We start from the raw sequence: 7765 nt of genomic DNA on the forward strand, positions 1-7765 counted from the left end.
ATTTGGGTTAGGGCTAAGAAAATCTTAATATTTAAACTCTAAAATAACCGGGTCTAAACCAGTGTTTTTGTAATGACCCAAAAAAAAAGTGTTAAAAACTAGTCAAGTCGGAACGTCACTAGAATCACATATAAAACTCGGTAGCACGTCATCTTCTCAATATAAGACTGGAGTATTACAAATTTACATAATCTTTCAATATTATGCCTAAAAAAAAACTCTATATATCTTTCTCTCTAGAACGATCATCGGCTTTTCTTGCTTAAAACCAACTTGCCACAAAATTTCTACATCAACAATCATTACGAATTCTATGAGTTGAGGTAATCGTCCATCCGTTTAGGGTTAGGAGATCAACTAAAAATAGTTGCCCTTAGAATGATGATGAATGGAATGAAATGAAATGAAGAGAATAGTGAGATTCCTCATCCCTGCCCCCCTTCCCCTCCATTTTTTGTTTTTAGAGAGAGAGAGAAAGAGAGAGCGTAGTCTAGAGAGGGAAATGGGAAGATTGGTACATATCCCACTAGGCAAGCTGCAAGTAGCTACTATCATGGCCTAAAACAGAGAGATGGGTAGGGTAGAAGAAGTTTTCAGCGATCAATATGTGCTTAGAGAGTATATTCCATCCCCTTCTAATCAGACAGTAAGTCACCCATGATTTCCAAAAGATTCTTCAGTATCCAACGGTGGGGTCCTCAATATCAAGAGTCACATATGGCAATCACATGGCCATGATCACCATGATGAAAATTCATGCAACTCTTTCTTTTCTCAATGCCAACCTTCTATTGTCTCCTCTTAGTATGATTTATGCCTTGAATATTATAAGATCCTCAAGGTATCTTATAATATATACTACCACATTATTTAAAAAATTTAAATGATGTAACAATATATATACTATTACATTTATGAAATTTAATCTAAACGATTAAATGGGTCCTTTCCATTTCACTTGATCCAAAACCTTTGAGGGATTGAGCCCTCGGTCTCCTAGGTCTGTCAAACATATACACCAATTTGAACTTATAAATGTGTTTGGTGTTATTTTGCAACACATCTTTTGTTGTTGTTATTGCGCAAAACAATGATAAATAATATGAAATCGAAAAGAGAGAAATTAAGAGAGAGTCTAGACATAGATTTACGTAGTTTAGCAAGGTGCCTATGTTCATAGAGAGTGTAACTATATTTTACTATTAATAATTAGGGTTACAACATAACATATATATAAGAAAACCCTAATTATACGGACGTATTTTAGAAAACCCCAAAATACCCCATACCGACGGAGCTTTGCTCTATTCACTCCGCTCTGACTACTCGGCTAACCACTGGTATTCCAATATTACTCTCTATGCCTGAAAGAATATAAGTCACTAGTTCCAACACTTGTCTATCATTTTTTTTTAAATCCACGATTGATTCAATGGTGGATTTTTGATAGACAAAAGATATATAGGAAAATGAAAAACAAACATTTTTCTTGAACTTATGTCCTAACAAACTAAGAGCCGAGAAGGAAAAGGAAGGAAGTAAGAAGAAAAGCAAAAAAAAAAAAAAAAGGTTCATATTTACACAAATAGAATTAAGGAATCAGCTTCTCTTTAATTCATTTGAATTAGAGAAGATTCCGTTCTTGTGGCTTAGGAGTTTGTTGATCCATCCGTGCACAATGAACGTTTACCTAGAATTATAAACATTTTGGTTTTTTTCAAGCAATTAGATGCTAATTATATTTATGAGCTACACAATAGGAGAAAATTATCTTTTGATTTTAAATAATCTTTCATCCAAATGGAATTCCTTCCAAGATTAAAGCAACAATCTTTTACTAACTAAACCAAAAAATTCAGTCCGTCATTAAAGTCCCATAAATATATTGATTGATTGTATTCTTACACATTACTTATATTTTAGGATAAATTGGATAGATCATGATTCTCTAGATTTCTTCAAGTACCTCAAAGGTTTAGAACATCTTAATCATTTATCTCAAGTAAATTATCCAAGTCTTAGCACAATGACAAATAGTTTCAAAAAGTTTGTTATGAATTGTACCCCATAAATGTGTTGCGGTAGGATATTTTATTAGGGCTGAAAGTGCATTCGCCCGCATATCAGGTAATAGGCATTTTAGGCCTATTTTAGTCTTTAAGCATTTTTTTGGGCCTCTATTAAAGCCTATATTAAACAATTTTGAAAATAATTTGAACTTATTTTTAGTATTTTAGTACGGGTGTAAATTCGGCCGGTTATAACCAACTACAAACTGGCCCTACTGATCCGTTTACTGGTTTTTACATTTATATACACCCGATTATAATCGGTAACCGAGTACCGGGTATATATATATATATATATAACGATGTCATTTACTTTAGTTTAAAAAAAAAAAAAAAAAGTTTAACAACCACAACAAAGCCTAGCATATTGGGTTCTAATTTTATTTTATTTTTTTTTCAAAAAAAAGGTCCAAAAGGGCTAAATTAAGCCCAAAAAATAGGCCCAAAATACCAAAATTTTTAAAGACCCAGTTACCAGTGTGGATAACCAGCTACAGACTAGTAACCGATGGTTATAACATAACCAGGTAAACGGTAGCCGTTTACCGATTCTGATTTTTAAAATTGACCAACCAGCTACTCCTTGGTTAACAGTTACCATGTCCCCTCAATTAATAGTTACTGGGGTTTAAACCCTATATTTGAGGCATACGAATACGGTTGTTACCCTAAAAATATGATTCAAATCCAATATAACATTTGTGAGTACATAATAAATGTATTGAATCAATTCTAATTAATGAATAGTTACGTTCGCAACAACTTCAAATATGGAATTTAAAATTAAATAAAAAAATGGTACTCTGAATCATAAAAAATGGTATTCTGAATGAGTGGAAAATGGTACTTTTCCACTCATTTAATTAACCTATATGATATTTTATGTTCTTTTAATGATCTTGGACCATCAACTATCTACCATTGCTTCAATCAATGACAGTGTACCTTGTCTTTGTCAATGTTCAAAAATGTAGCCTTTTGTGTTCCTAAGAGATAGATTAATCGACTAGGACTACGCCTAATGAACCGGAGGTTACTAGTTCGAATTCATCTCCCATCACTTATGCAGATATGTCAAAAAAAAAAAAAAAAATTGTAGCCTTTTGTAATCCTCATTGTCATTACAGCTTAAATAATATTACATTAGACTTTAATTCTCTAATTAATGCCGTGTTCTGTCAAAGTCACGAGCGTGTCAAACATTGCTATCTATAAAAGCATTCCCAGCAGACTCCCTATAAGGGAGCCTGTTCCCTATGTGTAGGGAATATGTCCAAAAAATCACAAAAAATGTCCGACAGCAGATTCTCTAAATAAGCCTCAACCATGAGGATCGCTACTATTGCAATCCTTATGATTATTAAATTAAAAAAAAAAAAAACATTTCTCTCTCTTCTTTACACTCTCCTCTCTCCTCTTACAATTCTCTCTCCTCTCTCCTCTCATATATATAATATAATTAAAAAATATATATTTTAATGATATAAAGAATGATTAAGGGAAGTTATTGGGGCTAATTTTGACATAAGGAAGTAAAAAGTAATTTGGGTCCTTAAATATAGGGAAAATAACGAAGAAACTGCTGGGAATGCTCTAAGCCAGTCACGCGAAATTATGTAAATATAAATAAATAAATACAAAATATTTTTTTTTCTAATTTCTCGAAGCATTAAGAATTATTTACTTGGAAATATTTTTAACCATCAGTCAAGTTAAGAAATCATGAGATAGGCAGTGTCAGAGGAGGTCAAAATTCTAGTGACGTCATCACCATGAAGCTCTAAGTACAGAATCGCATTTAATTAACAAAGCCAAGTCAGAAAAGCACGTCAGTCTAGAAAAGTCAATCAAATGCCCTTGATGCAACCCCTGCCGTACGATCCACTTCGGATTCTGTGTTCACACCTTTTGAGGAGAATCAGACGGCCAACAGTCATGCACGCATGCACTTCGAAGATCCAAATCCAAAATCACGCTTAAGACTTTCAGTCAAATCTTTCTATAACAAGGGGTTGGTTGGTGACACGTCACCGCCTTGTTTAATGACGACGATGCCCTCACCGTCATATCAACGTGCTCTAATCCTTATACGGATTTTTGAGGGGGGGGTCACTTCCGGGGTTGTCTTCTAGAATGCGTCAAACGTGTCAGGGTCGTTTTGGTCATTCAGTCGATGGGGGCAACGTCATGCAATGCACGACGAGATTCTATTGGTTCACGGGTCCGGGTCAGTGCCACGTGGACTCAACAAAATTATAGACAAATGAGTGAGTACAAAACTGATCATGCACGGTCTGTAATTTTTTCAGGGGGTAATTTTCAACTATTTAATTTTTATGAGTAATTTCACTTACTCCTAAGTTATATGCCTTTTATAAACATTATTCTAATGTTTAAAATTTCTTATTTTAATATATCGAACTTTAATTTTCTTCTACTTTTTCACTCCCGTTAGGCTTTTCTATTAAATCGTAACGGAAATGTGTGAAATTACTAAAATACCCTTACAGAAATTACTGATTTTACCGTTTAATTTAATTGCAATATGTAACGGATGAGAAAAATAGAAGGAAATCAAAGTGAGAGACTTTCAACATTTGGAGCGTTTGTAAAGGCGTGTAACTTCATGTGGACTAAGTGAAATTACCCATTACTTTTAATATTATTATTAAAGAAGAAGAATTAGAAAGAAACTCAAAATTTGTTCAAAAAATATTATGTGAGAAACAGTAATAGTTAAAAATAAAAATAAAGTTATGAAAGGAGCATAATCGCAATTTTTAAGACAATATTTATTCCCACTCAAAAAGAGTTTGATATAAGTTACTAGCAAATCATGTCCATGATAAAATATCGTTTATAAATTCTACATATAGTAATTCTGAAGGTTCTCACAATTTCACTTGTAAACTTTTAAAAACGAGAATAAAAAACTAAATATAAAAATCGGTGGAGGAATTTTATATTTATAAATGTTGATCGGGCAAATGTGAAAAAGTCATGAGTTTTCATTTATAAAAAACTGTTATTGATAGTTAACTTAATAATTAAGTGTGTTGTCCCCAAGAAGTAATTTAATAGGTTAGAACTACAACTAATGAAGGGAAGGTCACTAGTTCGAATCCCCCTCTCCCCGCATGTACGGACATGTCAAAAAAAAATTAATTAATTCATTAATTAAGTGACTAAATATTCACTAAATGAAATATGACAAAATATTTTGTGCAAACTAAATATTTTTACTAAATGAAATATGTCCAAAATGGACGTTTGTGTGGGTATTCCAAATGGATAGAAATTTGCTACGAATTCGTTTATAGCTAATTCATACAAACTAATCTAATAAAGTGACATGTATCCCATAATTAATAAAAAAACATGTAAGAAGCGCGTGCTATTAAAAAAACATGTGAGAAGCACATGTTATTAAAAAATCATGTGCTTTTCACATGCTAAGAGACATATGTTACTTTATTTGTAACAAATTCGTACAAACCCACCTGATAAACTGACATATATCCCATAACTATTAAGAAAATATGTGAGAAGCACATATTATTAAAAAAAAAAAAAAAAAATGTGTTTCTCACATGTTAATGGACACATGTAACTTTGTAGTTAACAAAACTCGCATGAACTTCCACTAGTTTTGATACTAACCCAAATGTTCGAAAACTCTCAATATATGGTATCCAACTTTCAATATTGTGCAATGTCCCCCATCTGTTAGGATTTTCCGTTAAATTTTGTCAAATTTTCCAAAATACCAATATTTTTTAAAAAATAAAATAAAAAATTGCAGAAATTCAGGCGTTGATTAGAATTTAATGGAATTTGCAAAAAAAAAAAAAAAAAAAACATACGCGTGAATCTTTGTATTTTTTTTTTTTTTTTTGGATTAAAAATATGGGTATTTTGAAAATTTTGAAAAAATTTAACAGAAAGCCTAATGGATGGGTAACATTGCAAAAAAATTGAAAGTTAAATACCTTAAATTAGGGTTGAAATAACGGTTGCGGTTAGCGGTTAGTGGCTAAAACCACTAACCGCAACCGCCTTCGCTAACCAGGTAGCGGTTAACCGCTTTGAGATAACCGATTTTTTTTAACCGCTTTTTTGGGCCCTTTTTGGGATTTTTTTTTTGGACCAATTTTGGGCTTGTTTTGGACCGATTTTGGCCCGGTTTTGGGCTCACTTTAAACATTTTTTGCTCATTTTAAAGGTTTTTTTTTTTTTTTTTTAAATAAAATTCTCCATTAATGGGTTGCAATAGTACTGAAAAGCTCTTAAACAAGAAGAAATCAATAATAAATAATTATAAAGAAAATTCTCTAAATCCAACAAAACCCCATTGTATGATCAAAATAAAAATAATGATCTAAATATTTCCAGGTCATATGAATATGTACAAAGGAAAAAAAAAAAAAAAAAGCATGGATTTTTTTGTTTACCTATGCTGCATTGGACATAGTTGAGAACGCATGGTGTCAATATGGAGGAAGAGAGAGAGAAATATGGATTTTTCAGAGCGTTATGGAGGAAGAGAGAGAACTACATTGCGTGAGGCGTCGAGAGGTGAGGCAGGCTTGAGAGTTGAGGAGGTAGAGGCAAGGAGTTAGGAGGCTGAGAAATAGGTTTTGCACTTCTATATAATAAAATTAATAAAATAAAATAAAAACTGAGGTTTGGGGGAATCAAACCCCGAAATTCTTGGTGGAAAAACGGTGCATTTACCACTATGCAACAACAACTTATTGTGATTTATTATATATATATTATATTTAAAACAAGCGGTTAGCAGATTTTCAAAACCCACTAACTGCAAACTGCAACCGCCTACGCGGTTAACAGTTTTTACTAACTGCTTTCAAAGCGGTTAGGTGGTTAGCGGTTATAGCGGTTAGCGATGAGGCGGTTTTAAATTTCACCCCTACCTTAAATTGAGATTTTTTGAATATTAGAGAGTAATTTCAAAATGTGTGGAAGTTCAATAGAGTTTTGTGAAGTTTAGCCTCTTTTTTTTTTTTTTTTTTTTTTTTTTTTTTTTTAAATATTTCCTAATTTTCCTCCCTTTTTTTTTCTCATTTTTAAGTTTTAAATTTTTTAATTTTTTATGAGACATATAGTCACGTGGCAGGTTTTCATTGGTTTGATATGGAATTTCGTTAGTTTCTTGGACGGAGGTATTACCTTAGCATTTACACATAAGAGTCTTAAGAGATGTATTATCTATAATACAAAATGAAATTTAGGTGAAAAAAAAATAAAGTCATTAAAAGTAAGCTATAAAAGAGCATTTAACCCTTGCATTTAAAAAGCACTTTCTTAATATAATGAGATTGACATCGTATATAACGTCCACTATATTTCTTCACTTTAATTCTTAAAATAGTATCTACTTCATTTAGATTTTTCATCTTAAACATTGAAGTTCGATACTTCTTAGTTTCACATACACCTTTCATATTAATTCCATTAGATAAAATAAATTAATCAAACTTTTCATGCTATTGTTTTGATGCTTGTTTTAACCCATACGACTTTACTAATTTAAAGACTTTTTTTTTTTTTTTTGTCATATTTGGACAGAACAAACTCTCTGTTTGTTTTATATATACTTCCTTATCAAGGTCAACATTTAAGAAGGTTTTTTCACATCCATTTGATGCACATACAAATCATAAATATAAGAGTTA

The sequence above is a fragment of the Corylus avellana genome, chromosome 9 (assembly GCF_965113065.1).
Source record: "Corylus avellana chromosome 9, dhCorAvel1.hap1.2, whole genome shotgun sequence".
Classification (NCBI taxonomy): Eukaryota; Viridiplantae; Streptophyta; class Magnoliopsida; order Fagales; family Betulaceae; genus Corylus; species Corylus avellana.